Raw genomic sequence first — 14,479 nt, 5'->3', positions numbered from 1 at the left:
GTAATTTAGGGAACCAAACTGAACAACTGAACAGTGCTTTGTTCCCCCCTCATTTATATTTCCCTCATCTTGTGGACCCCTTTCATTGGACTTATTGGGTACTATTATGTTATATTAAAAGCAAAATTACCCAAGTCTTGTCAAAAGGTCAGTATACTGCCATGAATGAACAACATGGATAACAATTTTATCAACAAATCTTCAATCTGCATATTAACTGGGAGGCCTCTAGGTGCACTGGGCTTCTCAAGGCTCAATGTTTGTTCAGCATGTTTGGACAGGATGGCTAATCAGAATTCCAGTCTCTTTGACCTAAAACACACACACACAGCACAGCACAAGAAACCAAAAATGTTCACACTGTATACAAGTACACAGTCACAGTAAACTGGAGTAACACGATTTAGCACCCAAACTACACACAAATGCATTCCATGAGTCCCTCTGAGGCTTGTTTATAACAGTGATGTGGTGGCTGTTTGTGATGCAGCATCTCAAAAGTAGGTTTACCAGTGACCAGTACATGGGAGAGTTGGCTCTGCTCTTGACCCTGAATCAACGTGGTGTCACAGTTCCTGTGAGAGTTTATCCTCATGAGACAGACGATGGACTACAAAGTGTATGTTTTCATGATTCTTTTGAAGTAGTATCGACTTCTAAAGCATTCAGTCGTGCTAAATGTTTTAGATGATTTTTTTACTAAATGCGAGTGTGGCTACTGCGATTTCGTATTTCGTGAAATCTGTGTCACTGGTGGTGGCATTTTATCATTTCTGTATGTCAATATGCACAAAAGTAGAATAAAGGCCTAAGTCTATGAAGTCTAAACTTGACTTCATATGTAAGAGTGAAGCCTGAAGCTGAACCAGCAAGAGGTTTGAGGCTCCTCGCCAGAAATAGAATGATACAATTTGGAGATGGGTCAAGCAGCCTCTCTCCTGCTACTTCTGCATCTTGAGAGACTTAGATGGAAGTCCTCTTTGCTTGTCTATCGTATTGCAAGAAAATAGATAGAGATTTATCAGAATTTTGTCTGGCAAAGTTAGTGGACAGTGATGTTGTCCAATGTTAAAGCATTAGCAGTTATTTTTGGCAGTGTGGATGCTAAAAGGGCTTGAGGCAGTTTGGTCTCACACAACTATGAGATGAATTGTCAATCTAACGATAACTTGATGAGCGAACTGCTTTCTGTATAAATAAGCTAAAGTAAGAAAATATACTGAATCAAGTCTCTGTCATAAGGATGGCCATTGTACATTCTTCTGTGAACTCCATGACATGACAGTCTGATTTGAAAAACCACTGACTGACATGGTGATATTTTTATGAGCACTGTCAGAAACTGTTTTACTTGAGCGTGAGACTGATTGACAGATTGGAGCAGCTTCTGCAGTGTGGTTGTTGTTGACTGTATTGGTCTGCTGTGGTGAAAGGTGAAGCTGTTGATCTACCAGTCAACTTATGGCTATGAGTTTAGGTTTATGCATTTGGCAGACGCTTTTATCCAAAGTGACTTACACTCATATCCCAGGTAGGTAGGTAGTTAGGGGGTCTTGCCTAAGGGTCTTACCTCCCTACTGGAGGTAGTACCTTTCATGTGGGTGGGTCAAGATTCGAACCCCGGTCAAAGGCGGCAATCTTACTACTACACTATCCGGTCCTCTCCGGAGTTAGGGGTATGTAACAAAAATAATTGGATTGCAAAGACAAATGGCTGAATGAGCTTCTTCTGAAGGGTGTCTTTGCTCACAATTAGGGGTAGAAGGGGCTCAGTAGAGTTGCTGGTCCTCTGCATTGAAAAGAACCAAGGGAGTTGGTTTGGGCATCTGGTTAGGATGCCTTCTGGACACCTCCCATGGGATTTTTTTTTTTTTGCACGTTCCACTGAGAGGAAGCCTCTAAGCAGACCCAGGACTCACCAGAGAGATTATATCTCTTGGGTGGCTTGTGCATGCCTCTATGTCACTTCTGAAGCGCTGGAGGGGGTGGCAGGGGAAAGAGAGGCTGTGGGTTCTATGTTAAGACTGTTGCCTCAAGATAAGCAGCAGAACATTGAGGGATGGATGTTTTGATACCATCACATCTTTAGAAATCTGCCAGTGATAAAATTACTGCTGCTCCAACTGGCCTTTCTAACATTTATGTTTTTGTAAATATAATAAGTACTTCCTGAAAGAAAGATGTTTTCCTCTGTCCAACCATCATATTTCATTACATTCATTTAGAAGATGATAGCAGAAATTTCTGTCTTTCAAAACCCAGAGCGAGAACCACAGAAAGCAGGGTAACTACTTCCCTTGTCACAGTAAAAAAAAAAAAGACATTAGCAACTAGATAACTTTTTGGTACACTTTGTGAGGTTCTTTTAATTATTAAGTGCCTGACAGATGGCCTCTGTCTGATGAGCCAATTTATTCTGGCCTCTGGTGTTAGCAACCAAATGAACCAACGGGTCTTTTTTTCCCCCTACCTGTTCATTTGCTGGAGAAAGTCTTGTCATAGAAGCTGGTAAACAGTGCCATCCTATTCTAACCATTGTGACAGCTGTGACAGCCCCCTTTGTCCTCTCCTGACCTTGAGGATGTCATAAACAGCATGTGTGCACGTATATACTAATGAGCCAGCGTCTGCAAATGAACACATATCCAGCATCAGTGTGATGGAGTGCGGCACCAAAGGGGCCCTATTTTCTTCCCAGCTGTGGAAAGGCAGACAGGAGAGTTTGTTTAAAGGGCTTCAATGCCTCAGAGGCTTAAACTGCATTCAGTGTGTCTCAGTCTGTGTCTTTCTCCTAAGGGACTATTTAAATAAAGCAGGTCAATTTATAACTAAGGATAACGTGTGTATTTTGAATTTTTGGTTTCAGTCCCTTGTGTATCCTGCATGATTTCAATGTATGTTTCATTGCACTCACACTCGTTTGTGTTTTTAAACACCAAATTTGACTGTCTTTGATAAGTTGAGGACCTCATCCATCATCCTCAATGTGCTGTAAACAAAACAATCAAGTCTTCAGTCTAATTTTCGCTTCATGTTCTGACCCTTGATTTGTTGCTTGTGTCTGGCCACTGTGTGAAGTGAAGTGTGCAGTTTAGTTTCCATATGAAATTTTTTGTCATGTATTTGCATTGTGTCACCAAATAGGGCACCAAATAGCTAACGATCTGATATGTTCCCAGAGTAGACCTCCAGGGTACATCACATGAGATGGTTGTCAAGGGAAGAGGAGAAGAGGAGAAACAGGTGGTTTGTAAAAAAAAAAAAAAAAAAAAAAGGCAAGGAGCCGAAAGAAAAAATTATCACGCACAATGGATTATTCACCCTCAATAATTTAACGACTAAACTTTTTTTTTTTCACTTTGAATGTCAGATCAGCTAATAACATTTTCTCAGGCTTAAGCTTAATAACAGCAGAAATTGTATTTCTAGGACAGCACTGTGTCTGGTATTGTTCATTCAAAGCATACCAGAAAGCCAACAGAGTCGACAGATGTGTTAACAGGTAGCACACAGCAAGGTAAACCCTCTGTGAGCTACGGTGGCAACCTGCATTACTGCTCAGCACTCAGCAGCTTAGTGAAAGGCCAAGAGGAATCAGGGGGGTGATTTATATGCTAAAAATAGTAACCCTGCCAAGCCTAACACCTCATGTCTAGATGAATGATAGCTCCATATTGTTCTCTACAAAACCTCCCAACACCGTATCATCCATCGACATTTGCGACTACAACTAAAGGCTAAGACAAGGATTTTCTTCATAAACAATGCATTAAAAAAAAAAGTGTTGAAAATGTATTGAAAGGGATATAAATGGCTAGTTGATATAAAATAACCTGCCACTTCAATCCGCACATGGCCCACTATTTGTACTTGAGATACTTAATATAGAGAATATACAGCTATGTTTAGGCATGTTGCTTTCTGGGTAAAAGCCACCATGTTTTTTCGTACAGCCCTCTTTGGTTACATGCTCAGTGTAAACAATATCTGTAGCATACAAAGACATTTTTAATGCTTTTTTTTATTTGAGGGGGAAAAAAAACAAATTGACTGGATGAAGATCAAGTACAAAATTCCTCACTGAGAGAAAAACTGAACATGGAAGCAGATAAGTGCGTGCTTGTTTATGAAATAGGGAAATTAATGGGCTCAAGCTATACAAATCTGATTTACTGCAAATACACTCATGCCTGCTAAATGCATACATTACTTTTACTCTTGCCCTATATAGTAACTTGCTTTTCGGATTAGTGATGAGAGTGCAGTTTATCTTTTCAGTCTGTCGTTGACTGATGGTAGCTAAATGATGCTAGCCAGGTATTAGGCATTAGTCAAGAAATGATATTAGATATGATAATGGTAGCATTGCAGGTATGTCATCAGTCTAGCTTTACCACAGTGATTGTTGTTAAGTTGGATAAAAATCACATGTCTACGTGTCTAGCATTAGCATAATCCACAATATGAAATTGACTATTAGATAGAAGTAATTATTTGTGAATTTGAATATTTATTTTATTGGATTATTGACACTGTAGTTAAAATCCTACCCTGGCAATACTATTGCTCCTTGGTCTACGACAACCCTATAATGCCTTGTGTTTTCAAGTTACAATGCCTTACTCTATTGATGTGGGGAGAATGTCATAGCTGGTGTTGCTTCATTTGGTCAGGTCTAGGTTTAGCTTTGTGCTGCTTGACTGAGTTTTTTTCACCAAGAGTTTTTCTTCCGCCCTGTTAACATATACCAAAATCATAGTGTCAAGATTCACCAGGCTCCAATTGTGAAAGAGTGGTTCAAAGAGCATGAAGCATACACTGGCCACTGCAAAGTCCAGACCTTAATCCCACTGAGAATCATGTGGATGTTATGGAAAAGACTCCGCCGTGGTCTAACTCTCCCACCATTAATACAAGGTCTTGATCTAAAAATAAATGCAGCTGTGGACAGAAGTTAATTTTGTACCTCTCAGCCTTTTGTATTTGTGCCTCTCTCTGTTTTACTTTTTTTTTTTAAACTATACTTTGTTTTAATGCTTTTATGTTCTACGTAATGCAGTTTGCATTGCATAGTTGTTGAATTGTGCTATATGAATAAGATTGTCTTGCCTAACCTTTTGACATTGCATAAGCTTATCGAAACAATCCCTTGGCATATGCGTCCCGTAATTAAAATTAAAAAGTTGGCTCAACTAAAGATAAGTGTATAAGAGAGACTTTTTACCCAGGGAGTTGAGATCAGTGTATTTTTTTTCCCCTTTTCCCTTTAGCAATTGACTATGGTATAAGTGGGATCATGCCTTTCGAGGTGCTCAAGGAACAAGGAATTATAGACTTTGTGAAGGCAAGTGTCATCGCTGGCTCTGCTCTCCATGTTTTTCATTAATTCACATTAATGGACACCTCATCAAACCTCATCACCTTATGTAAATTTTAATTAAAAGTTGAAGGGTTTGATAATGGTCACAGATTTAGCTGACAGAGGCTGCTTTGCTGTGTTCAACCTGTTGTTAATGTATCGTGTTTTGTGCAAGAGCTTTGACGATGAGTCTTTGAAAATGGTTTCAGATACTGGGCAGAGTAATGTTGTATAAAGTCCTTTACAACAAGACTTCCAAATTAACCCCAATAGCTCAGCTAAAGGACAAAAAGAAAATCATCTCTAGAATCTAAACAAAGATTTTATAAAGATGCATTTAAGTTTGAACTATTGACAGAAATAGTGGATTTAACTAGAAAGTATATGAGAAGTGGCTGAAGCCATATTGGCATAGAGCCCCAAAACTGCTCATCTGACACTAACACAGGTTAACTACAAGAGAGGATGACTCAGAAACTGGAAGTGGGAGGAGCATCCTACCACCTCCATTTCAAATGTCACCCCCCAGAGAGGGATGATGGGTAATAGAGAGAGGCAAGTGTTTGGTGAGTGATTGAACAGCATGAGGTGAGTGAGAATTCAACGACAAACTAATTAAAGGTCAATAATCAACGGAAAATAATGATCATGTTTCCCCTTCAGTCATCACTGTAAGAATTTTTTCTCCAGCCCCATAGTTCGGAGATGGGCCAAATAGATAGATGAATAAAAAACATGACAGCGATGAAGTGCTGATCAGCATGCCTCATTTATCTCCCCCTTTCACTGGCTGCAAATGTCACAACAGGTTGATCTCTTTTGACTCCTCGGGGTGCAGATGGTCTGTATTAGCTACCCAGACTCTTTGATGATTGTTACACTCATTTAAATTTTTTTCCCATCCAACTAAAGAAAAAAAAAATGCATTTGACATAGATAACTTCATAGCCTGAAACCGATTTTAAATTTGGATGGAATTACAGTTGGTTACAGTGGTTGTGGACACGAGCATAAGCTAAATTTGTTACTCATTTGTTACGCACAAGACTCACTTTGTTACACATTTTTTCCGTCTTATATGCTTTCTTTTTTCTTTATTACAGTTGTGTTGATGTTAACATTATCATCCTGAGATTACAAGGAGATATTGTTCCCAGTACTGTAATTATATGATGGTGGGAGGGTGGGATCAAATGATGAGCGAAGCTGAGAAGTGATTAAGGTTTGACATCGATACTTCATCAGTCAACCGTATTAATGGCAGCGGACGCGCTAATTGGAGGGTTATTTCAGAAAGGAACACAGGTCAACTTATCTGTCTGCAGCTCCCAAACACCCTCTGTCTTGAATGTAAAATGTATCTGGGCAATAATTCCACAGTTGTGGAATTATTTTATTTTAGCGTGCAAAATCCCTTGGATTAATTCAATTTATTCAAAATAATTAAAAAATTAGAAGAAGGGTTGCACACTAGGCCTCCATATGCATTTATCGTGCATTTTTTTTTTCGTGCATTGATCTTGGAAGCCCTGAGCAACAAACCATCAATAAATAAAGTGGAGCGCATATGGAGCCAAAGTGTGTGATATTTTTCAATTTATCTTTACAGATTGATTCCCTGGCAGGGAACTATAGGCACATAAATATCGGTATTTCAACACAAAGTCACATTATGTTGTGTTTGAAAGAGAAGTTTCTGAAACGTATAAATTAGCATTTATTTCTGCAAGGATTTAAAAGTCTATCCATTCCAGTGATGATACATGGAAGTTTTTGGGATTTACATAAATTCAGGTATAGTTTTAAACTAGATGAAATTATCGTGACTTTTGTCATTGTGAGACACAAACAGTGTTTTAACAGAGAAGAGGATGACCCTTATCTTCCACCTCTGCCCTCCCTTCTTCTGTGGGGAGGCCCCTGTTCAGCTTCGCTCTGCCAAGCTGTTTATTAACACTGGCTGGTTGGCGTTCTGCTTGCCAATTAAGCTGGACTGGAGAGTCTGGCTAATTAGCCAATATGACTCTGCTGACCCCATGTGCTTCTGTTTTCATCACCATCTCATGGTTGCTTGAAGTCTTTTATCACTCCTCTGCTCTGCGTCTTTTTCATTTTTTTGTATTTGTGCTTTATTCTATGTGCATTAGCTTCATCTGTCTGGGACCACTATAGGGAGGTTACAAATATATTGCGAAGGATTACTCTAATTATGACTTGACATTTTGCCTAAGTTTAAAGAAAACTGCATCTCTCAGAATATTGTGAAATTTTCACTCGTTTTTTGGGAAATAAGGGTTTTTGATTGAAAACCTTCGTTGGCCCTATTTCCACCTTCTTTTTAGTGTTGCGCACACAACATCAAAAACTATACTGGTATGCCAAGTTCTTGTTATTCTAATTGGATTAACTCAAATTGAAAAAAATAAATGATACAAAAGCTTAATCTTCATAGAAAGGCTATTATCTTAATTTGATGGAAAGTTACTGTCTGTTTGTGCATGTGACATCTGGGAAATCCTGTTGGCCCATATATTACCAAAGGGCATCCCCCTGACTACATCATTTAGACAACATGTAACACTCCCTTGTTTTGCCATCATGGCCTTTTGTGTTGAGTCATTGTTGCTTTCAGTGTTAACACTCCCCTGCTGCTCTGGTAAGAAATCGCCTCTCAGTCTGGCTTGAATTTCCCATAAAGACTTGATTAGGCTGTAATAGGAAACAGAACCTACAGAACCTATCTTCCATCATAAGCTTACAGAAATAATGTGTTTATGGGCAACCTAGTGTTCCCAGTGATGCCCAGTCAGGTACATGCATTCACAGGTTTCATTTTCTACACAGTACTACTTACCCCAGTCATTCTTTAAAGGGAAATTGCAAATTCAGTCAGAGCAGAGAGTGCGCACCTTCTCTTTATATTTTATTGTGAATTCTTGACTTTGGCATGGCTCTTGGCGTTTTCATCACTTATTTAGTTTAGATTAAATATCTCAACTGGTTCAATGAAATACTCCGGCTTCCTCCCACTGTCCAAAAAAAAGCACGTCAGGCTGACTGGTTTCTCTAAAATTGTCCTTCGGAGTGAGTGTGTGGTTGTTTGTCTGGTTTGTCTCTGTGTGGCCCTGTGATGGACTGGCGGCCTGTCCAGGGTGTACCCTGCCTCTCGCCCGATGACTGCTGGGATAGGCTCCAGCCGCCCCCCCCCCGCTACCCGACTGACGGATTCAGCGGGTATAGAAAATTAATGGATGGATGGATGGGTTCAATGAAATACAAACTACTGGAATAATTTTCATGCAGTTTTATACTTGCATTCACAACCTTCTGAAGATGAATTGGAAATGATGGTGATTGATTTTTCAGCTTGCAATTCATCTGGTCATGTTTGTATTATTTATACATATATTCATTTTTTGGTAGCAGTAATGCTACTGACACGACTAACAGAAATTCTCTCAGCCTTTTACCTACTATTTTAAGAATAACTCCAATAACTGTCCAGGTGAGAATCCACAGCCAGGAAAATAGATGACTCAACGAGTATTTGTGGTATTTGCATAAGTTACTGCCCCAGATGAATGAGTAGCTACCTTGCAGCGGCCGCCACCGCCTTATTATTGAACAGATCAGTGGCTGGCTTTAGCAGCGTTATAGCCTCCTGCCACAAGTATATAGCATTAGTCTGGTGCTCAATAGTCTTAATTTTTTAAAACGTTTTTTTTTACTGCACCATATATTCTCTTTCTACTGACTGATAATTGGTTAATGATTCTTTTCCTTCTGCTGCAAAGCCAGTATGGCACATTAATGGTGAAAAGTGTACAGCATTCCACACCCAATTTTTAAACGTTGAATGCATACACTATCAAGGTACTGACATTGCACTACACATAATCATACTTTTTGGTGTGATTACACATCTATCAAGGCTCAAGTGTTGGTGACCTGTAATTATTTCGTCCTCTTGTGTTTTACATTTTCTGGGAACCATTAACCCATATTTCGGCCATTAGAAAAGCTCATGTGACATTTGATAAAAACATATGATTCATCTGCTGCTCAGTAGTGTTTCATTGCCATCACTCATTCATGCCACCGAGGACAGAACAAAGGGAGGGGTGAGGTGACAAGAGGATAATCCTTCAGCATCAGCTGTGTGTGGGTAGATGTGAGTAAGTGCTGTTGGCAAAAACTCGTTCCGTCTCTTTTTTTCCATTAGTGAATACACTGATTGCTTGCCTGTAAACACTGTGATGGGGGTTGACAGTATGTGCTGCATGTGATTGTATAACTGCATGGAAACAGTAACTCGACAGAACAGCTGGAGTGCTTTGGCGTGAGGTGTTCCGGGCCCGTCCCACTGGGAGGAGGCTCCGGGGAAGACCCAGGACACGTTGGAGAGACTATGTCTCTCAGCTGGCCTGGGAACGCCTCGGGGTCCCCCCAGAAGTGCTGGAGGAAGTGGCCGGGGACAGGGACGTCTGGGTCTCTTTGCTCAAGCTGCTGCCCCCGCGACCCGATCCCCGGACCAGCGGAAGATAATGGATGGATGGGTGGATGGACAATTATTACAAAAAAACGTGAAAACTCGGTTTGGTTTAAAGACTGCCATGTTGAGACCTTGAGTTTGTAATTTTGTGTATTACTATCACGGTTTTTAAGAGATGGGTTATGCAAGGAATGGATTTGACTGAAAAGCTAGTAACACCAGTGACAAAGAGGGTGACGAGACATGTTGAACATGAAGTTGAACATGAGTTTAACTGTAAATGTATAGGGGAAAAAATTGCTGTCAGGACATGATGAATGTATAGTTGTAGTTAGTGATAAACAAAATGAAAACAAACCAAAGCCAGGGGATTTCTTTTGCATTCAAAAAGTCATCCTCTCTTGTGGTTTTCACCCCTTCACGTGTAATAGATGTCAATAACTAAAATAGAAAAAATGTTGTATGTGATCAAGCAGCCCGTTAGCAGCTAAAATGTAATATCAACATATATTCTGTCAGATCAGGGCTAACCTAGCACTCACAGAGTTTATGGTTGCAAGGTGAAAAATGAAGCATATCTCTTTGTCCAGTTAGGTTGGAAAGCTTCTGAGGTGATACACCAGACACTTTATACAATTTGATACCTTGGCTGGGCATTGTAGTTATATTTTAGTCTTAGGCTTAAATACCATGAAGAATATATTAAATGAGGGGGAAAAAAGGGTCAAGCTTTTTGAAAAATAAAAATAAAAAGCCATATTGGCAGCATGGTCTGAATCTCTGTTGCATTTGTCCAGAGGCCATTGTCAAACTGACATTGATCACTGTGGCGCCTCAACAAGAGAAACTGTCAGCTCTCACTGAGCTGTATGACATGTGGCTTGCTTTGCTGAGGCTTTAGCTTCTTAATTTAGTTCACATATGACACTATTTCTCAATATACAAAGCAGTTAGGGGATATTCTCAGCTCTGATGCATTTTGCTCAAATAGGGTGAGTCTCTTTTATACAGGAGAAGTAATACATTTATATTTTGCTAATAAATGTAGTGGACAAATAAAGACCAGCCTAGAAAATGTGCTTAATGCCTAATACCTCCTATATATGTCTTATTTGTTACCTTCCACTAAGATTTTTTGTTAAAAACACATTAAAATATTTTTTGCATTTCAAAGTCCTCAACGTTCATCACATATTTTGAAACACTACTCTGCTACTCTGATGACGTAAACACACTTGACAGTTACCATCTTAGTGATGTTACAACTTTAACCAACTAGCAGTAAAGACATCTAATCAATGCTTTTGTTTGAGGTTTCCAGTTAAAAGCCAAAAAAGGAAGTAATGCAAGTCTTCACAGCTTTTCAAGGTAATGAAGGAGAAAAGACCGCTTCCCATTGACCTGGTGTTTGGTTCTTGCCAAGTCTTCACCGGTGTTTTATTTGATAATTTGCACACATGCGTTGCATTATTGTAATAGGGGACAATAACAAAATGTCATTAATATTTTATTAAACTCTGTTAAACTCTTTCTGTGTGCTGTTGTTAGACATGTAAGCTCATCTTTTAAAGAATTAAAGAAGCTCAACAGAAGCTCTCAGTAACAATGAAATGACATTAACACTGCTTTGATTTTCCTCCTTGCTGTAATTAGTACATCCAGGAGTTAGTCAGGTAGTGTGGTTAACATCAGCCACAACTCTCTTTGTGAACACTAATGTGGTCTCACAGTTTCTTCATACACGGTCACTTAAAATGAACACTTTTTCAGCCAATCAAACATCTCAAATTCAGCCAAAGTGCAAATGTAACAGAAATGAACTACAATTGCATCCAAAATGACAAATCAAGACTTGAATTTAAAAGGTACATTTGTCTATGCACCAATCAGTGTGCAACTGTCTTCAGTCCAAGTGCCTGCCTCCTTGAGCTTGCTACAGTGGTAACAGCTGAAGTTGATTGAGCTTCTTCATTGCCAGAGAGAGGAGGCTGAAAGCACAAACACCATAGAGTTTCCCCATTCTCCCCTTACCACATCTCTGATCGTTGTCATCCAGAGGAACATTTCCAGTATTATCTTGAGTATTGTGTTCACCGTTTCGTTGTCGGGTCCAGAGACTGAAAGTTTATGGCCATCTCACGTCACCTCTACCCTGATGTATTGTGAAAAGTATGCATTGTGGTGGCCTATGAGTGAAAAACAGAGACATCTTGATTAGTTTAAATACCACTGTACATCTGTATAACATATGCCAATGTTAATCTAAAAAAGTCATAAAATGCAGTATCAGTTGGTGTTCTCCTTAAATGGTTTCTGTCTTTGAAAGAGATTAAAGTACAATTTGAGTCTGAGCAGGGATGTCCTTTGAATGAGTGCTTGGAAAAGTGGCAGTCCTCCACTTTTCTCCTCAGGAATGAGCACTTCATGTACTGCAGGTTGAGAGTGTTAATGGCTACATGCATGTGACAGGGATCATACATTGTGGGATTTCGGCAAGTGTGGAAGTAACATTACAAATAGTCTTTTCTGTATCATGTACGCAGCATTTCATAGCAGTTACAACATGTTTGCCATATGCTCAGCTTTCAGCATGCTCTCTGTTTACAGTGGGCCCTTCTGTCTTTTTTGCTGCTCATAACACAAACATGGAAAACAGGGAGGCAACTGCTTGTTCAAGAGATCACTTGAAGAAACTACAGGCTTCACTTAACACAGATATTTACTTAGACAAGGTATACACCCACTTCTGCTTGTTTAAGCTGTTACAGTCTTCCACTGAATTGGAAATGTGAGTGTTGGGTTATATGAATTCATATTATCAAATATTTTCCTTCTGCTTTTTCTTCCTACACCTCTGTCTGTTTTTACTGTATTTAAATATTGCTCAGTATTCTAAATAAACCCTTATTTGAGTACCAAATTATCCAAATTTGAATGGTACTGGATGACAAATGCATAATTTGCAGTAGATGGGTTGTTGTATTACTCATGTGTTATGATACTTTCTCACATATCAAAATTTGACACCGTCCATTTTCATCTAGTTTTACAGTTGCTTACATTTTTTTACAATTAAAACCATATCCGGTGTCTCCGTGGTGACAGCTTGGGATGGGATGTTACTTGGTTAGCGTTTCATGTAATCATGTTGGCTTATGAGTAGTTTTGATTTGACTTTTTTGTATCCAACTCTCTAATATGAATAACTCTTGTACACTGCAGCTGTGTCAGACGGCATTCCAGTCTGTATAACACTTACTTAAGAGCCATTAGAGGAGGATTAACACTCTTGGATGGCTGTGGGTGATAAAACATATCTGACATTCCCTTCAATAACTAATCCCATAGTTTCGGAAGGCATGTCAGGTATGAGGTGACTCATTTCTCTGCTTATTTATCAGTGCACATCCTGAAGAAGTCTTATCTGGTTTACTAATAAAGTACTTGTTTCTGAGGTTTGTTTGGTTTTTGTCTGGGGCATACGTGCTACTTATTCTAAACATTAAGTAAAAATCATATGCACCTAAATATTTCAAGTCATACCTTAAAGCACAGAGGCCTCTGGTTCGACAATGATAAAACTAAAGCATCTAGTGGAAATGATTTGTGTGATCAGTGCAGTATACAAACAACTGGTGACATCAAACTACTTTCACGATGCAAAAAACGAAATGATGCTTCTGCATGCAACCGAAAATAAAAAAGACCAGATTACAGAACATTATCATGTAGGAAAGTAACACTAACCCTAGATGGTAGATGCCAGCAAAGATGTGATTCATCCTGTTGCAACCAGCAACCAGTGTCTCGTACGCACACCCTCCATTAAACTACACTGTTTTTCACACTCTGACTGATGAAATATTTATGCAGGGAGCCTGGAGCAATAAACAGTGTTAATAGAAGGCAAATGATGAATGAAAAGCTTTGATGGCTTTGATGACTGTGTACAAATTACACACACAAACTAGTTACTAAGCAACAACAAGGATATCAATACGGTACAGAAGTCAATCTCATCTATTGCAGTTTCTGACATATGCATTGAAAATCAAGATGCAGTTTCTTTCTTTTTTTTTCACTGATGTTATAAAGACTGAAAATATGAAAGGTTTGTCTTTTTGTCTTCAGTGAGAATGGTTTCAGGAATGATTCACACCATTGCAAGACTGAACTGAACTGTAATTCTTCCTTTGATGCTCTTGAATTCAGAACAACAAATGCTTCAGTTCTTGCCTACTGATATGATCTAGGAAGTTGGAAAGGCTGTTGCAGATTAGTTCATTTGTACTTCAAGTTGTACTGGGGAATATCTAGTAATTGCAGTCAGTTTCCAATCCTCACAAGGTGATGCATGAGATGCAGGATGTAGATTTTGACCTACAGAAACACATGAATGTCAGTGAAATTGAAAGTGGAATGACCTGTTTTTTTAATCATTGACACAAATACATACAACCCTGAACAAAGTAGATTTTTCTGAATTTACATGGAAAAATACATTCTCCCTAAGCATACTTTCTTAGCACTGTCATAAGCAGCGTTTTTACAATATAGGCTTTCATCACCATTGTTTCTTCTCCCTTTGAATCAATATACTTAAATTGCACACTTTGTATGCAGTATTT

At 39.1% G+C, this 14,479-nt stretch overlaps 1 protein-coding gene across 3 annotated transcripts in view; it reads left to right on the top strand.

Moving 5' to 3' along the window:
* The window catches only part of prkcaa (protein kinase C, alpha, a), a 153,434-nt gene that overhangs the window by 66,486 nt on the left and 72,469 nt on the right, over window positions 1-14,479 (top strand). The gene's annotated exons all lie outside the window — the stretch shown is intronic.

This window comes from Odontesthes bonariensis, chromosome 4, assembly GCF_027942865.1.
Source record: "Odontesthes bonariensis isolate fOdoBon6 chromosome 4, fOdoBon6.hap1, whole genome shotgun sequence".
NCBI lineage: Eukaryota > Metazoa > Chordata > Actinopteri > Atheriniformes > Atherinopsidae > Odontesthes > Odontesthes bonariensis.
The sequence above is the reverse complement of the archived record's forward strand: the minus strand, read 5'-3'. Positions and strand labels throughout refer to the sequence as shown.